The 20,669-nt window shown below is 35.2% G+C and overlaps 1 protein-coding gene and 1 long non-coding RNA gene across 5 annotated transcripts in view; both read right to left on the bottom strand.

The window, feature by feature from the left end:
- The window catches only part of LOC101901484 (nipped-B protein), a 436,426-nt gene that overhangs the window by 213,693 nt on the left and 202,064 nt on the right, over positions 1 to 20,669 (bottom strand). The gene's annotated exons all lie outside the window — the stretch shown is intronic.
- Positions 6,139 to 7,852, bottom strand: LOC131806016 (uncharacterized). Its single transcript, XR_009343927.1, has 2 exons — positions 6,823 to 7,852; positions 6,139 to 6,767 (listed from the first exon to the last, which is right to left on the bottom strand). It is a non-coding gene; the product is annotated as an uncharacterized LOC131806016 (long non-coding RNA).

Raw genomic sequence — 20,669 nt, forward strand, 5'->3', positions numbered from 1 at the left:
TTTATACTAGCATCTGATGCTCAGATAGAATTTGATGCACAAATCGGCACCATAAAAGATGCTAGTTTAGATATCAGTATATTAGTAGTTAGAAGAAAGGAAGAACCAGTTAGAAAAACTATGGCAATCAGTATATAAGTCGTCACGAATCTTAGAAAATTGTTACCAAAGAATATTTAGAATCGCATAAAATAGTGTCTTTTATTGACCCCTGGTTTGGTCGTTAATTATTCGTTAAAATGTACGCGCTACGGTTTATTATGCTACAGCCGTTGACATTTTAACGAGTAATTTGTTGCCAGTTATTTTGTCGCCTGCTTTAGATGCCAGTAAGTATTTCTCTGTCTTTCGGACAGAAAACACCCGCAATATGGCTTGCAAGCACATACTGTTGTGCATAGAGAGGCATATTGTTGCCAAAGGAGCCCCTCTGAGCGAAACATTTGGCCTGCATTTTAGTGGTTGATGGAGGTTGAGGTTGTTGCTTTCCAATTTAGTGTGGAAGAAGAAATCATCATATTCCCTTATAAACATATGGTAGGTGCAGTGCATTTTTATTGTTGTGAGCCCGCGAAAACTAATAAGAATAGAAAATTAAAACTTTAAGATCTCGACTTCTTCGAACTAGAGTCCCAAAGCTCTAATCTAGAACAAGTATGGAAAAGCCAATGACGAGAGTTTCAAATTATGTTAAAATAAAAGTTTGAAAAATCGAAAAATGTGGTTCCAAACTTCTATTCCATATAACTTTCAAAAAATTGCTATTGCCTTAGCGGTTTTAATCAGTTACTATGTTAACTATGTTGTTATATCATAACAACAGCGCTATTTTCACAGGGTTACTATCGGACAGACAACACCCGCAATATCGTTTTCAAGCACATATCGGTGTGCATTGAAAGGCATATTGGTCCTAAAGGTAATATTGTTACCCACTAACTAAACTAACAATAAATAATTGATTTTATGCCAACAAAACATTGGATCTATTATACGTAACCCTTTGGTCCACTGCTCGACGCATTACGTCACATTTCTTCCTATTGTATTGTTTCCCGCCAATCGTCGGCACCTAATTTGGATGTTTGCATTCGGCAGCATCGTAATCGGAACAAAAATCGATACATGTAAAAAGCAGTAAGTTATATTGGGTTATATTGGGGTCTATACGACGCGGACCTACATAAACATTGTTTGTCATAAAGCATTACCATATTCAAATTCGAAACTTAAAATAAACGGGGCCTATACGAAGACGTGGACCTGCAAAGACAATTTACTGTCACAGACTGTAGTTCCCATTACGAACTTTAAATACGTAATTTGAAACTACTCTGGTGAATAATGACCATTAATGGGGGCTATAGGAAGACGTGGACCTGCACAGACAATTTTCTCTCACAGGCCGTAGTATCCATTACGAACTTCAAATTCCAATTTGAAACAAATCCTGTGAATAATGTCGCTAAAATCATCAAAATACTGAATATCGGGAGGTACCGTTTTATGGGGGCTATATGAAAACGTGGACCTACATGACCCATTTACGAACCTGCCTACTGGCAAAATAAACATGTGTGCAAAATTTTAGCCTTCTATCTCCATTCGTTCGAAAAATTAAATCGACTTAGAATTTTACGCTGATCAAGAATATATATACTTTCTTGGGTCTGACATGAGTATTTCGAGGAGTTACAAACGGAATGACAAAGTTAATATACCCTTCATAGTATGGTGGAGGGTATAAAAAATTGCTAAGAAAACGTTTTGCTAATTTCCTTTTTATTTTGGTTAATTTAAAACAACAAAATATTAAATATTTCGTTTTTGAGTTTTGAATTGTTAAAACAAAGTACATATGTTTACGATTTATGTGTTGTTTTAAATATACTAGCTATACTATTTTGCATATCTGTCAAAGCATAATTATTCACAGATATGACTGGTATAAGTGTTCACGTACTGTTCGATTAAAAGTGTTTTAAAATACCTGTACCCATATTTAAGCCGTGGGCTTCAAATGTGTGGATATGCTATACAAATCTGCTAAAAAGTATATATCAATTTTTAGTATGGTAAAAATCGTAGCAAAATTTTCCAGTCAAAAAGCAGTAATTTAGAATTTACTGTATTTTGTACACCACATAATTGAGGGCTGAATGAATTAATTAAGAATAGCCAAAGTTAATTACTTTTTTCAACCCATTAGCACCTCAGATTGTGCATTTAAGCCCTCATAAGTCCCCCTAATCATGTCGATCTGTTTGCCCGCCAAAAGGTTGAAATTTTTGTGTAAGATTTTCACCCACCAAATACACATTTTTAGCCAAATCCTTTGAAATATGGTAAAATCAGGAGGTACCTTTATATGGACACTACTCCGAAACATCGACATACATTGAAAACTTTTTTCTACCCCTTATAATCCAAGATGACAAACAGAGGCCAAATCAAAAATATAGCAGAACAACATAGCATGTTATAGCATTTAGCGTGATTTAAATGAGTAAAAATAGTTTTATCCACCTCATAATTGAGCGCAGAATGATTTTAGAATAGTCAAATATAATTACTATTTTACACCCATTACCGTAAAATGGGAATTAATTTTATTTGCCATTTAAATTTTAAGTTGGAGACCCCATAAAGTCCATATTTTTCATCATAGTATAATTAAATGACGATTCAACAATTATTCGGTCCAGTGCTACTTTCTTATATTTGTAATTTGTTCATGTTTCCACAATTTATTTCATATAGATGTGCATCCCAAATCTACGTTCCCAACCAATATTCTCTTGGGGGTTACAAATTCAATAGAATACAAAATATTCTTTTCTGACCATACATTAGATGTGAAAGTGGACTTGGGGATACTCCAATGTGGGGACTTTACTTAAATAAATTCCCATGTGACAATTATCTGTATGATGGTTCCCTACCCCAGGGTAGCATAAATACAATTTTTCAGCCAAATCAATTGGTGAATGTGGTCAAGACCAATATGGACCCTACTCTGAAAATTTCAAAAATGCCAAAATAAGGGCCAAAAAAATGAAAAAAGTGGCCAAGACCCCAAAAATATTTTAAATCATACGATGGTTATATAAATATGAAATCGGGTTGCACCCTTATCGGTGAGTCATGATCGATATCATGACGCACCCTTTATCTTTGGTATTTTACTGATTGTACACCCAAGGAAATTTGCATTTTGAGCTCTCATTGGACGGATTATTATCACATGAAAGAAGTAGGTCCACGCTTTGAAATGAGCCTATTAGGCTTTTTCGGTCATTTTTGTTTGTTCAAATGTGTTCGCATTTTCCAGCTGAAGCACGATGTAGGCCCTGAAGTTGAAAGGTAGATGTCAGCTAACATCGTATTTCACATTTATTTCATTTTTTTGGTGAAAAATTGTATATAGTGAAAAATTATTCTTTATTTTGTTCACAAAAAATCCACTGAATTCAATATGATAATTCAAATTGAAAAAAATTGACAAAAGAAGAATAACAAATTGAAAAAATCTTCAACTTGTTCGCTGATTTTTTACAGCAAATGTTTAAAGATCCTTAAAAAGTTTGTCAATAGAATGTACTATTATTTTAAAATTTGATTCCATTGAAAATTTTTTTCGAGATTTTTTTCGTGATTTTTTAGCGATTTTGAAAAAGTAATTATCTTTTAACTTTGGTGTGACCGCGTTAAATTATTTCGATATCATCTATTCCGTATTCAGTTCTCAAGAAATCAAGTCAATGAAATAAAATGGTATTAATATTCGAATTCAAAAATAAAATATAAAAAACACTACAATTGTACATTAGAAAAAAGTAAGTCAAAATGGAAAAAAATCATGCAAAATAAAACATTACTATTGTACATTTCAAAAGTCAAATTAAAAATGTTAATATATCACATTTTTAAGCGATTTTTTTGTATATTATCCTTTTCGGGCAGGAGACAATTCCGAATTTGTATGAATCGTTAAAATCAGTCCAGCGGTTCTTAAGTTATAAGCGTAGTGACTAACACAACTTTCTTTCATACATATAGATATTTTTGACATAAACAAAAACCTCCCTTCAGGCTTTGTCGTTGATAGTTGTTAGATTGACGCATTGCAATATTACTCCTATTGTTTAAAGGATGGTGGCGCCCTAACGGGAACGCGAAATTCGATCCTGTCGACAAAGCTTCACAGAAACCTTGCGACACAAAACCGAATTTGGACCATAAATTTGATCAACAGATTGTACCGGATTACCTTAAAGTAACGGTCATTGATCAAAATCGGCGAAGATCATTGGCTGCTGATCGACGGGAAGATCCAGTACATCTTCTTGTCGGTCCATCTACCAGCGACATTTACGTATTGGTCAAGCTGCAATCTATTTAGGCGCCAGGAAAATTAATTTACTGACTTGTGTCCCTTTGGGAAGGCAGCAAGGTCGCCGCCGTGCCTGTGTCGGAGATCCCATGGTGAATTTTGGCTTCAGTGTGAATTCCTCCTCCTATAATGAAGTTAAAGGAGATCCGGAACCTTGTTGAGAAACAGCACAGGAAATTGGCGTGAGCTAAATATGTTTACTAAGATTGACGGGATGTTTCTAAAAGTAGCAACAGATCATTAAATTCTTAATTTTATTTGAGTTTTAATATATTGAACTTCAGTGACTTATTTCTAAAAAAAATCGTTGCTACACTTTCGATTGCACTCTCACAATTTTCTTCCATTTCATATATTATAAAAGCCAAAATAAACTACACCGAATTGATAGAATGGTTGAATACTCAATGATACTGACTGAGTACACAGTTGTATTTGCTCATTTCAATTCACGTTTTCGATCAACTCATGTTGCTGAAACCATCAAACGGTCTCAAACACTCATGTGAAGTGATTCAAACTGAGTGTTCGATTCAATTCGATGCGGAAACGAAATGGAATATAATTGAATTATTCATACTCATCACACGCGACTGGCGAAATCCAGCTAACCCTCTCGGCGTCAAATATAGACATCGCCTTGATCCAGGAATCCAATTTTTTCTACAATAAAGTTTATGGTCTGAATGGTTTTCGCTCCCACAAATGGGTACGAGGTGAGGACGAGTTTAGTTGCGTGAAGAAACTTAAATCTAATGATAATTATTATTCTTTCCAATTTCAGTAAAGGAGACATTACCACCATAAAGCTGACTGGAGGTGGTAGTAGTACTAAACCACTCAATCTACACCACACAAAGATGTCCTGAACCTACTTAAGGAAATGGGCAGTACATGCGACAATATCCTATGATGTGACGCAAACGCCCATCCTTTTTACTGGGGAAGAAGTGACAAGAATGTTAGTAAGTATTCAACTTTATTCTCAACAATATGCTTAGAATATGTAATAACACTCCAACATTTCAGAACAGTGTAAAATGGAGCACTCCCAAATATAGACGACTCTGTTGCTCTTTCTCAGGCCACAAGAGGATATTCGTTCAGGTGGCTAAATGGGGTGTCAGAGCAATATCTTGGAAACACAAGAAGGACAGATTGGGGCAAATTCAAATTCCATTCGTCAGAGTGGAAACAGGTGGAAGTGAGCAATCATAACTTCGCGCAGTGGAAGGTATCCCAAGATTTTATGGGCGATCAACACTTTTCAACCATTCAAGTCTCCTGGTCCTGATGACATTATTCCAGCAATGTTACAAAATGTATCTGATTTGGTATTGGCTATCTTGCTGGATTTTTAAGTCTTGAACAAAGTCATGCATTACCCAAAATATAGTCGACAAAGATTGGCGGAATACGCACACTAAGCATCTCTATCCCTGCAGTTCCACACTTGTCTGATACCCCCATACATTCCATGCCACAAGAGATGAAGCGAGATAGGACCGTATTGAACAGAAAGTTGTAAGAGGAACGCTAACACCATCACTTTTTGTGGGATCCTTCCTCAATACGTTATAACGATAACAACGTGCAATTTTCATTAATTCCATAAATTCCACTATGTCATATATTTTACCTGATATATGCAAAACATATCCAGATTTAAAAAAAAAAATACCTGAGATATGCGTCAAGATGATAAGACGTGTTAATGACGAAGAAGGCATTCAAAAACTCGTTACTGAAGTTTTTATGAAAATTTATTATTATTTAGTAGTTTCTGTAGAAATATAGGACGCATTTTCCAAAGTACCTCCATATCATAACCACAGATACCAACAAAATATCTCAACAGAGACCTAAAAAACAAATTTCGGGATTCCATGCTTGTTCATTCGAATAATAGCAAATTTAGGATCATTTAGTAGGTTTTGAGCAAATATCTTAAATATCTATATCGTCATATATTAAACACCGACACCAACAGAGACCTAAAAATCATTGCTTCAACCAATACAAGATTTGGTGTCATTTAGTAGTTTTTGTACAAATACAGGACTCATTACAAAAACCACCTCCGTATTTTAACGCATGACAACATCAGACACCTAAATAACAAATATAGGGATTTCAGCCGAATTTCTTTATCCAATACCAAGTGTGGCAGTTGGTAGTTTTTGTACAAATATAGGACGCATTTCCAAAACCACCTCCACATCGTAATCACAGACACCAACAGAGAACTAAATAAACAATTTCGTGATTCCAGCCTTATTTCTACACCCAGTACCAAATATAGCGTTGTTTAGTAGTTAGTAGTTTCTTTACAAATGTAGGACGCATTTTCAAAAGTACCTCCATATTTTAAATGCTAAAAATAAAAGAGATATTAATAACAAATATCGGGATTTCAGTCTTATTCTTACACACAATACCAATTTTAGTATTATCAAGTAGTATTCGTACAAATATAGGGTACATTTGCAAAACCACTTCCATATCTTAACCACAGACACCAAGAGAGACCTAACCAACGAATTTCGGGATTTCAGCCTTATTTCATCACCCAATACCAAATTTAGTGTTATTTAGTAGTTAGTAGTATCTGTACAAATATAGGACGCATTTTCAAAAGTAAGTATGTAATAAAGGAGATAAGGTAATACATAATTTATTATTTACACAAACATTTTTGGGGCCAGGATTGACATTGTGTATTTTGCCAGTAGGCAGGTTAAGTTCCGTATTTTGATGATTTTAGCGACATTATAGCGTAACGTTTGGCCTTTAATAGTGTTGAATATATGATTTGATTTTTTTACACAGTTCTCATAGCGGCCAGCACGTGCTTGACGATTAGGTGTAGCTCGTCCGAATGGGTGTAAATTCTTACTAATTGACTATGAAAAAAGCGTAGCATATTTTATCTGTTTTCGTGGCTTAAAATTGGTTAACGGGAGAATATGTACATTTCCGAGCCCTTCCCTACCAAGTTATGAATAAATTCTTAATGTAGTCTTCATAACGCTATGATATGGAATTTTGTGTAGAAATGTTTCAGAATTCCTTTTGGAATTGAAAATTCTTATTGAAAAAAAACGAAAAATCGAGTTATATGGTTGCCATACCCAAATTTTCAATTTTGATTAGATATGGAAATAATCAATCCACTGAGAACTCAAAATGCAAAATTCCTCAATACGTTATAACCATAACAACGTTGTATTTTACCCCGGACTCCGTTGCAATTAAATTGCCAGAACGGTGCACAACCCGGAGTTGGAACAGCAACATGTGTAAGACGCTGCGGTATAGGTTATTATTCGGGAGGCCATAGTTCGATACTCCGACGAAGAAACAGAGGAGAACGACGAAGACGTTGACACGCTGGGCTGATAAGGTTTCTGTAGTCCGTCGCAATAAAATCCCTTTCGCTGTCTTAATATGGAACAATTTCTTTAGTGCGCCCTTTCTCTGCATCCATTACATCGCACCGAAACCGAATAGAAACAAGGTCCAGAGTTTTCTTCGATCCTGGCACGAACTAGAGGAATCCGGATCAGGCATTTCGGGATATGCTGCTTCCAAAGCAGAAAAATAAACAAACACGAACGTGTATATAAAGCCATCTGGCCAGTAATTTTGAGCAGAAGAACAAGCTTCCTTTTATCATTTTGTACGTCTGAACTAAGAGTCGTGGCAGGCATACTGATTAGCCACCGCAGTATCAGGTATCTGACATGAAGATGAAAACGCAGAGTTCCTGACTACTGTGAACTATGTCAGTATGAAGAAGTGGTAGAGACAATTAAACATCTGCTATGCAGATATCCCATGTTAGCCAAAAAGAGACGTAGGCTATTTAGCAGGCGAGCGATAGAAACTCTATCGTTCTTCACTGATCCCACCCTCAAGTGGTGCATCTCACAACCAATCTCCCACCACAAAGTGGAGAGTATATTAACTTTGTCTTTATGTTTACAACACATGGAAAATATTGGTCGGGGATTACATAAAGTACATACATTCGTGATCAGTTGACTTAACGATGTCCGCCCATTAACAATTTCTAACCAATTCAGCTGTAGGTTAAAATTCGAGTAGTTTAATTGCTCTCGAAAATATTTAACGTGGTACACTTTCTTCATAGAGCCACCCCTTCATATAACGGTACGGTATACTTTAACTTCTTTCAAAAATATTTAACGTAGTTCACTTTCTTGATAGACCCCCTCCTCCATTTAACGGTACCTTCTTCTTAAATTTGAATTTTCCGCTTCTCAACTTATTATTTGACTTCTGTCACAGAATATAGCCCACATATAATGGAACTTCAACATTTTAGGGATTTTTAAGATAGCCGAATTGACCAAAACTTAAGCTTTCACGTGGTGGAGAGGGAATGAAATGTTCAGTACAGTCAAACTCATCATTCAAAGTTCAATTATTTGTTATTTATTGCTTTTAACAAACTGTGATTTATTAACAATTTTAGACAACATTCGTGAATGTAATTATAGTTTTCGCCAGCGAACTAAACCAAACGAATAACGTACTGCTCACACGAAGTCACAAACATTAAAAATTCTTTCAATCGTTTTGTGCTCCAAACAAAACAAAACCACAAACATTCCAATGCCAGAAATGCACAAACAATACGATTGCTTTAATGTACTTCGGCTGTGAGTTGCCGAGCTGTATCGTTTTCAAACGAATGGCCGGGTAACGCTTGCAAACCTTTGCTGTGCGAAATTATGACTGCTATATTTATAGTTGCCAGTGGAAGTATTGTTTGTACATTTTCCATTCTATGATGAAGATAATATTGGTTTTTTCATTATTTGTAATGAATTAATATAAAGGGAAATGTTTGGATACGTTTCCAATGAGTTTTGAACTGTTTAAATGTTGCGTCATCCAGCTGAGTACATTTCAGTTTTGTTTTTGTTTTCACTCATCTACACAAATAGTGCAAAATAAAAAATAATATCGGGTTTCTTTCGTTTCGTTCTTCGAGAAAATAAAGAACGAAACGATTGCAAACGTTTGATATAGTTTATTTTCGTATGCTTGATTTCTCTTAAATAATAAATTTTGGATTTTGCTCAGCTTTGGTTTAGATTCACATTGAAACATCGATAACCGGAAAAATACTAGTATATTTCTCTTATTTTTGTCTCTATTAAATTACTGCTAGTTTGAGGCAGTCTTTGAGATTTACGCTGTGACGTCACAGCACCGCTTTCATCAGAAAGAACAAGTTAAAAAGCAGTAAGTTCGGCCTGGCCGAACTTTGAAAACCCTCCACCATTTGAATAAAATCCTTAAAATTTTAAAAATACCGAATATAGCCGTTATATTGGGGTCTATACGACGTGGACCTACATTAGCATTGTTTGTCATAAGCCATTACCATATTCAAATTCGAAATTTGAAATAAACGGTGAATAATGTAGCAAAAATCATCAAAATATCGTATATAGGGAGGTACCGTTATATCGGAGCTGTGCGAAGACCTGGACCAGAATAGACAATTTTCTGTCACAGGCTGTAGCATTCATTACGAAATTCAAATACGACATCTCAAACCATTTCGGTGGGTTTTGTACCTAAACTCGTCAAAATACCGAATATAGGGAGGTACTGATATATGGGGCCTATACGAAGACCTGGACCTGCATAAACAATTTTCTGTCAGAGACTGTAGTTCCCAATACGAACTTCAAATAACAAATTTTAAACAAATTCGGTGAATAATGCCGCTAAAATCATCAAAATACTGAATATCGGAAGGTTCCGTTATATGGGGGCTATACGAAGACGTGGACCTGTGCAGATAATTTTCTGTCTTAGATTGTAGTATCTATTTCGAACATCAAATACCAAATTTGAAACAAGTCCGGTGAATAATGTCGCTAAAATCATCAAAATACCGAATATCAGGAGGTACCGTTATATGGGGGCTATATGAAAACGTGGGCCTACATAGCCCATTTACGAACTTAACCTGCCTACTGGAAAAATAAACATGTGTGCAAAATTTTAGCCTTCTATCTTAATTCATTCGAAAGATAGCGTGATTACAACAGACAGACAGACGGACATCGCTAAATCGTCTTAGAATTTTACGCTGATCAAGAATATATATACTTTGTTGGGTCTGACGTGAGTACTTCGAGGAGTTACAAACGGAATGACAAAGTTAATATACCCTCCATGGTATGGTGGATTAATATACCCTCCATAGTAAGTAACAATGCTTGTCATTACATGTAATTTTCGTCCTAAGCCGTTGAACGTCATCGACGTTGGTAGAGCAAAAACATGCTGTCGAATATTATAATGGGCAGTGGTTAGTCTTCAAAGTCATTATGACTCCCAATGTTTCTTTTACAAACCCAAAATAATTTTGAAATGGTATAGTTAGGTCATTAAGTCACGAAGTAACTGAAGGTTTAAAGCACTCTATTGTTTTGTTTATATTTTATTGAAAAAATAGTGACCGCATTAACAAACGCAACAAAATTTATGAATATCTTTGTACAAATCTATATTGATTGTTGTTCGTTGGTAATGGAATCAGTTGAGAACGGCTGAACCGATTTGCATAATTTTTGTACAAACGTTCGTCATACCCCAAGTTAGGTTTTTAAAGAAAAAAATATTGACCACGCCTACTTTTATGCCCACTATTTCAATTTATCTGAAATCCTTATATTTGCCAAAATAATGAAGATATCGGTTTTAAAATTATTACACGACATACTGTTGACTTTCCCTCCAATCCTAAGTGTTTATTTGGGGGCTGAGGAACTGACCACGCCTACTTTTTAATCTACATATAAACCAATAGTTGTTCGTTGGTAACTGGTAATCAGTTGAGAACCATTTGGATATATTTTTTAAATGTTAGGACGAACATTTAGGTTAAGGTTTTTATGCAAAGAAAAAGTGACCACGCCCAATTTTGCGCCGATTTTTCGATTTATCTAAAATCCTTATATTTACCAAAACCATGAAGATATCTGTTCCACAGTTAGTATACGACGTAATCTTGATTCTCCTTACAACCCAGGTATCTGTTTGGGGTCAGAGGAACTAGCTACACCTACTTCTTTAAATTTATATTAAAAAAAAATTGAAAAAGTACAATAACATATCAGTTGAGAACGGCTGGACCGATTTGACTCAAACTTTCTTTTGGTTATTTGTAATTACAGTGGGAACGTTGTCATGAAAGAAAATTTTGAGAAAAATCGCGGGACTGAAAAAATTGACTGTTCTATTATGATATGGAGTTTTGTGTAGAATTGTTTCAGAATGCCTTTTGAAATTGAAAATACTTATTGAAAAAAACCAAAAAAATTGAGAAAGTTGCATATGTTCTATTCATGCTGTTATATGGTTGCCATACCCAAATTTTCGATTTTGATTAGACATGGAAATAATCCATCCCATGAGAATTAAAAATGCAAAATTCATTGGGAGTTCAATCAGTGAAATACCGAATACGAAGAGGCACTGTAATATGCGGACTATTCAAAATAGTGGAGTGAATTGAAAATATAGTAAGAAAAGGATTCATATACTCGGAAAATTCTTCCGAACCCTTAAGAGTAACCTTAAATCATAGGTAGCGTTATACGGGCACTATGCGCTATCGTCAGTAATTACACTGCACCGCAGACATGCTTGGGGTTAGGAAATTTTTGGGTTGGTAAATAAAAATCCCAAAAGGGGGGTTTTCGGAGTCCATTTTATATAGATTAACCATACACAAAGGGCCGCAAATATTTTGCCCCATACTCCGCAAAAGTTACGATAAAGTTTTCAATTTGATACAGTCCTAGGGGTTACATGAGGAATCATTTGTACAGAATGTGTATCATGTTGGTCTACATTGTGATATAGCCCCCCTCAAATGATATAGCCCCTTTAAAATTCCTCATATGTTGGTAATTTGAGATTTTATAAAGAAAAACAAATTCTTTCAAATAATTATAAATATAAGATCATGCTTCATTATAACTCGTACGTGAATGTATCCGGTGATTTTAGCAATTACCAGGCTCTTGCTCACATTTTTCAATTGATTTTGCCCTTAATTGGCATCTAGCTTCAGGTAGAAGACCTCTTTGCGGAAATTTTTCAATGTCAATGTTTCGGAGTAGAGCTCATATAAAAGTACCTCCTGATTTTTTACATATTTCGAGGGTTTTGATTATATTTTCGAATCGATTTGACCTAAAATGTGTGTTTAGGCTACTTTGGGGGTAGAGAACCATCTTACATGGGCCTATTATAAACAGTTAATGTATACTTTTTAATATATATGCTATAAGTTAACACAGTCTCCGTCGTCTCACCCTAATATCCCAGACGGAATGGTTGTTTATGAATATCCAACAGAATACAATGCAATAATCCACAGGAGTAGCAACATCAGCATTCTGACTTCCAACTTAATGAAACTCAACACCACAAACAAGGCGCAGTGTCAGCAGTTACTATAATAAATTTAGAGTTTATTAAATGTCTTCTTAGATTAAGTTATTCAGTTTTACAAATAAACTCGAATCAATCAAACGTACATTCGTTAATTGGCGCCCAACAAAGGAAAACAAATGAATTAAAAAATTCTTATTGCTTTACGGGAAAAATAAAAAACCAGAGTGCTAAGTGTGTTAACAAAAAGTACGTTTGTCATCTTACGGGACAAAGTAAAAATTGCAAACAGACTAGTAACATTATATTTTTGTAACCTTACGGGACAAAAAATAAATACAATCTAGAAAATACTTTCGTCATCTTACGGGACAAAGTAACAATTGCAAACAAAAACAAATTACGATTTATCTAAAATCTTTATATTTGCCAAAATAGTGAAGATATCGGTTTGAGAATTATTACACGAGATGCTGTTGGCTTTCCATCCAACCATAAGTACTTATTTAGGGGCTGAGGAACGCGCCTACTTTTAAATCTATCTCTCTTTATGTAAAAGAAAGTTGTGTTAGTTACTACTCTTATAACATAAAGACCGCCGGTCTGATTTTAACGATTTAGACAAATTCGGAATTGCCTCTTGGCAGAAAAGAATAAAATCCAAAAAAATCGCGTAAAAATGTGAAATTTGAACATTTTTCATTTTGACTTTTAAAATGTACAATAGTAATGTTTTATATTGCATATTTTTTTCCATTTTGACTTACTATTTTCGAATGTACATTTGTAGTGTTTTTTTTTTGGAATTCTAATATGATGTGTAGGTTTTTTTTTTGGTTAGTATAAAGCCACAACGGATAAAACTGTTATTTATAGATTTTATGTATTTATTCGTAATACCCAATAAATACATAAAATCTGGAACAATTTTATCCGTTGTCGCTTTATATGAAAATTCTAAGATCGGGCAAAATCGACAATTTTTCAATGGAATCGAATTTAAAAATAATAGTACATTCTACCGACAAACTTCGTAAGGACCTTTAAAAATTTACCGCAGAAAAAATCAGCGAACCAGTTGAAGATTCTTTTTCTTTTTTCTATATTGAAGTGTACATTTTTTATTGGTTTGAATTCTGAATGAATAATAATAAAAATGAATTGAGGGCGCAATACGATGTTAAATGCTTTCTGCTCCAGGACCTACATCGTGCTTCAGCTGGAAGATGCGAACACATTTAAACAAACAAAAATGACCAAAGAAGCGTTATGGGGCTAATTTCAAAAAGTGGACCTGCTTCTTTCAATAAATTGTCAAATGAGAACACAAAATGCAAAATACATTGGGACTGCAATCAGTCAAATACCGACTATAAAGAACGCAAAATAGAAATTCTACCTAAACATTCAAGATACCTTTAATCGCTTTGCCAGGTCATGATATGGGTCATAACCCCTGATAACGGAACAACCCGATTTCAAGTATATTCTACATTTTAACCATATTTTTCGTACTAATTTTAGCTTATGTTGATAATTTAAGAAGAAACCATCTTTGCAAAAAATTATCACGTTTTGGTATGAAATAAACTCCGAAATGTCAATCTGGGACTCATTCAGTCGGAAATTGTGGCAGAAACATGAAAAAAATACGAAATTATAACGCAAATTTATTGGATCTCCACCGCAAACTTTAAATGACAAACAATTAATGTCCATCTTACGGTAATCGGAGCAAAAGAGTAATTTTTTGGCTATTCTGACAACATTCTGCCTTCAAGTATGAGGTGGACAAAACTGAATACCACGCAGTACGGGATTTTAAACGTTGGAAATGCAAATTTCAAATTATAGCTCATTTGAATGCTTTTTACAATATCAAAAATTGAGCTGAATTTTCACATGGGGCTATTATAGATGTTCTTTATCATATAGGTATTTAACACTCAAATTAAAGCCTATAGCTGAAAAATAAGATCAGGGTATTCAAAATATCTAAAACCGACGGTAATTATAATTTTTGCCATGAATATTAATTTATATTTAGTCATGGAGTCATTACTCATAATCAAGTCATTACTTATAATCAAAATTGGAGTAATTATAATGGCGTCATTACTTATAATCAAAATTGTGCCGCCTACATAAGTCAGATCTGTGATTTATTATGCTTTAAAGACTAAAAGTACGGGCCGGCAACGAGGACCGGGCCAGCTAGTTATTAATAAAATAAAAAAATTGTCGCATTATAATTACAAATATTTAAATATATATATATATATATATATATATATATATATATATATATATATATATATATATATATTCCAAGTCACCAGAGCTTCGAAATAGCCTGGGCAGCGAAATAAGAGGACAAACAAAAGGAAAGAAACTAAGGGAACCAGCAAGTCTATCAACCGAACTGCCAGCCTGTCAACGAATCCGGTAAAATACTTAGCTGTAAAATGTATCTAAAATATTACGTTGTAAGTAGAGTGATAAGTTAAATGTAAATTTCAGTTTATATTAACTAAAAACTAAGTGTGTTGTGCTTGCGAAGGTGACTGAAGATTTCTTTTTTTTTCGAAAATTAATGAGTATTGTGGACAAAGAAGTGGACTTATTGATCGAAGGTATAAAAACATTTCAGTGGTCAGGGAATCTGTAAAAATGTCGACAGCAGAGCAAATAAGGACCCTGGTGGACTCTGCCATTCAGGCAGCTTTAGCTGTCCAAAGACAGACTTTTGAGAAACAATTGAAACTGATTGAAAACAGGTTTAGTGAAATCGTAGTTTCAACACCAAACGTTGAGACTTATAGAGAAATATCCATTGTACCGAGAGTACAATGCGAGGAATCATTAGACATTGTAAAAACATTACCGGACTTTGAGGGCAAGCATGAAACTTACGTTTCATGGCGTCAGGCGGCTCACACAGCCTACAAACTTTTTGAGAAATATGATGGCAGCTCGAGGCACTATCAGGCCGTAGCTGTCATACAAAATAAAATAAAGGGACCAGCAGATATGATCTTGTCTTCCTTCAATACACTTCTTAACTTCAAGGTAATTATTGCCCGTCTCGATTTCACATACTCGAACAAACGTCAGATTTACCTCATTGACAAGAATTATCAACCCTCCGGCAAGGAAATCTTACACTTCTGGAATATTATGATGAAGTTGAGAAGAAACTTACCTTATTGACTAACAAGACATTGATGTCGTACGACAAAACAATTGCCGCCTCACTTAATGAAAAATATAGAATGGATGCACTTCGAGTATTCATATCAGGTACAAAGAAGGAATTGAGTAATGTACTGTTCTCGGCTCGGCTCGGCCGACTGATCTACCTTCTGCATCAGCTCAGGAAGTGGAATCTAATAAGGAGAGGTATCTGTTTTTCCAATTTTGCCAGATCTCGATAAAGGAAACTTAAGGAATTATCAAGCGACAACTGGATCTACCTCAGCTGAACCTTATGTAAGGAAAAATCCTCATTTCACGAAAGGGCGTAGGTCTGATAACAAAAAGTCTAATTTACAGAGTCCAGATGAACCTATGGACTTTGATGATTCAGCTCGTTTTAGACAACCGACAAAATATAGGAATCATTACAGTGACGTTCCATCTCCAAATGAGACCGAATAGTGGTACAGCAAGATTTACTGGGGTGAAGCACCAGAGAGTCAATCTTCTGACAACAATGATCAAAAGTCAGACCAAGACTATCAAACTCTTGCAGACAATGAAGCAAGTGACATTGATGTTGATGAAGCGGACGAATTTGATCAGATAATTTTTTTCGAGGTAGTTCCCTGCTACCGTTCTTAGAAAGGACTATAGCGGGGAAGAGAATAAAACTCTTAATAGACACGGGGCTTCAAAAAAATACATTAAACCTATAAAAGGTTTAAAATATGTGGTTCCCGTAGATAATCAGTTCGTAGTGAAATCAATTCACGGTTTCACTACGATTGACAAAAAATGTGTCGTTAACGTATTCGACACCAATAGCATCTTCTTTATTCTTCCATCACTGTCAACATTCGACGGGATAATTGACCTGTATCTGCTCACGCAGACTAGTGCTACATACATTTAACAATAAAGAAATAAAAACCAATTCCGGAATAGAAAAACTTCAATTCCTAAGATGTGCAAATGTAAATTTCAAAAAAATTGAGGACATTCAGGTACCTCTAGGGACATCGAAGAAATTTAAGGAAATGATGCAAAATTTGTCGGGAATTTTTGCAAACCCCGACGAGGCACGTGGCCACAATTCGTACTACTACGACTGATCCCACGTATTCCAAGCTCTACCCATGCCCAAAGGGTGTGGCGGAATTTGTAAATTCTGAAATAAAGGAATTGTTAAAAAATGGAATAATTATGCCTTCTAGGTCCCCATACAATAACCCTATCTGGGTTGTTGATAAGAAGGGAGAAGATGAGCAAGGAAACATTAAAAAAACATCTCGTCATTGATTTCAGAAAACTGAATAGTATAACAGTCGATGATAAATATCCGATTCCAGAGGTGAGAGCAATACTAGCAAACCTTGGCAAAGCAAGGTACTTTACAACTCTCGACCTCAAATCAGGATTTCATCAGATTACTCTCTCAGAACAAGATAGAGAGAAAACTTCATTTTCGATGGCAAATGGGAAATATGAATTTTGTAGAAAAATCTCACTTTTTTAAGGAAAGTGTTGAATATCTTGGTTTCACCATATCTAGAGATGGTATCAAAACGTGCCCAGAAAAAGTGGAAGCGATTCGCAATTACGAACAGCCCACTACACTTTATATTATCAGGTCATTTCTAGGCCTGACAAGTTATTACAAATGTTTTATTAAAGACTTTGCTTCAATAGCACCTCTGTATGACATTTTAAAAGGGGAGAATGGGAAGGTTAGCGCCTTTCAATCAAGGATAATTAAGATTAATTTTGATGAAAATCAACTCAACAAATTGCCTCCGAAGATGTCTTACTGTTATACCCTGACTTTAAAAAGCCATTTGATTTGACAACAGACGCTTTGGCATTAGGTCTAGGGCAGTGTTGTCTCAGGTTGGAAGGCCTATAACAATGATTTCCAGATCATTGACCAAAAGAGAACTAAATTATGCCACTAATGAGCGTGAATTATTACCTATTGTTTGAGCTCTAGGAAAATTGAGAAACTACATTTATGGTGTTAGAAACTTGAACATCTTTACGGACCACCCACCCCTTACGTTTGCGGTCTCAGACAAAAACCCAAACGCCAAAAACAAACGTTGGATGGCCTTTGTTGATGAACATAACGCCAAAATCTTCCACAAACCTGGAAAAGAAAATTATGTGGCAGACATACATTGTTTAGAATTAAATTCGTACGACGACGTGAATCCAGACTCTCAAGTCTTATATGTATTGGAAGATGATATCTCATCAGAGGTAGCGACAGTACACAGTGAGATATCTTTGACTCTTACGATTGACGCAACTAACAAACCCGTCAACCAGATTATACTCCACGAGGCGAACTTTCCTAAAACCATCCAGCACGAATTGGTAAATCTTTTTCCAGGCACAAAATTTTGGCATTACAAGAATATGGTTCAAAATATTTTTGATAAAAATGAACAACGTTACACTCTTATGTTGGTGAGATGCTGCATATCGATATATTTTCCACAGATAGGAAATACTTTCTAACCTGTGTGGATAAATTTTCAAAGTTCGCTATAGTACAGACTATACCTTCACGAACCATAGCTGACCTAAAAGGTCCAATATTACAATTAATGAATTTCTTTTCTCATACGAAGAATGTCTACTGCGACAATGAACCTTCATTAAAGTCCGAGACAATAGAATCCCTATTACGAGACCAATTTGGTGTCAATATTTCCTACGCACCCCCACTTCATAGTACTTCAAACGGGCAAGATGAACGCTTTCACAGTACCCTTTAAGAGATCTCAAGATGCCTCAAATTAGAAAAAAAAATTAAGAGTACGGTTGATCTAGTCCTACTTTCAACAATGAAATATAACCGAACCATACACTCAGTGACAAATCAAAGACCAATAGACATAATTCACTTTTCATCGGAAGACGGTAAACAGAAGGTGAAAGAAAGATTAACTAACGCTCAACTGACATCGTTAGAAAGAAACAACACCTCTCAACAGAACAGATCATTTAATGTTGGAAACAGAGTGATGGTAAGGAACAATAAACGGTTAGGTAATAAACTAATTCTGAAATCGCAGATGAAACTGAAAGCCTCACCAAACATTTTTCTTTATCACACATGGTTAAATTACTAAATTCCGATACAATGCGGACACGAGACCTTTTAACAACTTTAGAACATGCAAGGAACATCAATGTGATAGGAAAAACTCTTAAAATAATTGCTGGAACGCCTGACTTTGATGACTTCAAGGGACTTAAATTTAAACAACAAGAAATCAAAACCCTATGAACAGACAAATATCAATAAACACAAAAACTCAGGAACAAATTAATAAATTGACAGAAACAGTGAACAAAATTATTTCAATGACAAATCCTAAACAAACCAGCACGGATCACTTGTATGAGACCCTACTTTCCAGAAATAGAATAATAATTAGCGAAATCGAGTCATTAATACTGTCAGTCACCTTGGCAAAGATAGGAATAATTAACCCCATGCTTTTAGACACCGAAGAGTTGAAAAATTGAATGGAAATAGATAATGTAAATGTTACTATTACAGATTTGTTAGAAGTATCTATTGTTAAAGTCCTTTTACACAGTATTACATTTTATTATAAAGTACCCTGAACCTAGTTTAGAATGTAAGAAAATAATTATTTTCTCTGTTCAACACAATGGAACAATATTACACTTCGCTGACAACAATGTTGCAGATTGCGAAACACAAACGTTGGCAATTGGAAATTGTAGCGCTACTCTAACATCATCATTTTTCAAGAACTATCGGAAACAACATGCTCTCGACAGCTTTATTCAGGCGTCCAAGCCCATTGCAGCACACGACCCAGTCACCTTGAACCTTTGGTAACTGTTGATGACGGTGTCATTATTTTTAACGAGAACACAGCGGTAATTAACAACACCCGGGGTTTGCGGTACATTTCTAATTACCTTTGAGGGCGAAGTTACCATCCATTTACAGAAATCAGAAAGGTATTATAATGAAAAAACCTGCGACAGCCTCAATAGCGATTCTCAATATCACGGGTCCTCAAGACATACTAAGTCATACTAAGCATAGAAAATCTACAGCATATAAACGACGTAAAGGCAAAGGCAAATGTCGGGGCTAGCAACTTCAATCTTAATTTTTGGTCTTTTCATTGTTCTAAAATTGCGCCAGAACCGAGTGGTGTAGGACATCGATATTGAAACTGTCATCGAGAGTTACAAGAGGTCCGAGGACGGCCCTCACTTAACTGTGGGAGGAGCTAACACAGTCTCCGTCGTCTCACCCTAATATCCCAGACGGAATGATTGTTTATGAATATCCAACAGAATGCAATGCAATAATCCACACGAGTAGCAACATCAGCATTCTGACTTCCAACTTAATGAAACTCAACACCACACACGAGGCGCAGTGTCAGCGGTTACTATAATAAATTTAGAGTTTATTAAATGTCTTCTTAGATTAAGTTATTCAGTTTTACAAATAAACTCGAATCAATCAAACGTACATTCGTTAATTTATATTATTTAGGTTTTTAACTCTCAAACTAAAACCTCTAACTGAAAAATAGGTTCAGGTTTTTAGAAGACGTATTTATTTCTATTTAAT

Source organism: Musca domestica, unplaced genomic scaffold (genome assembly GCF_030504385.1).
Source record: "Musca domestica strain aabys unplaced genomic scaffold, Musca_domestica.polishedcontigs.V.1.1 11, whole genome shotgun sequence".
In the NCBI taxonomy this organism is placed as follows: Eukaryota; Metazoa; Arthropoda; class Insecta; order Diptera; family Muscidae; genus Musca; species Musca domestica.